Source organism: Pseudomyrmex gracilis, unplaced genomic scaffold (assembly GCF_002006095.1).
Source record: "Pseudomyrmex gracilis isolate BER0280 unplaced genomic scaffold, ASM200609v1 scaffold_0, whole genome shotgun sequence".
Taxonomy (NCBI): domain Eukaryota; kingdom Metazoa; phylum Arthropoda; class Insecta; order Hymenoptera; family Formicidae; genus Pseudomyrmex; species Pseudomyrmex gracilis.
Window position 1 is genome coordinate 4289045 of NW_018020584.1, and position 428 is coordinate 4289472.

A 428-nucleotide genomic window follows, 5' to 3' on the forward strand; every position below is an offset into this window, starting at 1 on the left:
TAGATTAGGATAATAATGTACAAAAGTAACGTACAAAATTTACTTGGTGCTACTTTGTGATATCACTTTTTTTGTAAAACGGGTTTTTAGAGATACATATAGACGACGAATGTGAGCGACGACTTCTTGAATTGATGTTTGCGGCGTCGTCCGTCAGTCGCGTGTGTCACGTATCGCATACGAATGACACCGCCGAATTGTAAACGAGATAAAATGATCTTACGCGAAAACAACATGACGTCAGCAATATAATAACAAAATATATCTATTAACATATAGAGAGAGAAAGATTTATAAACAGCTTCAATAAACTGAAAAACCTTCTATATGTTTAATTCATTTTTATATTACAATATTTTTTATATTGTATGAGCGTATAAAACATACGTGCAATAAAACGATAACTATAATTTTCTGATAAAATAATT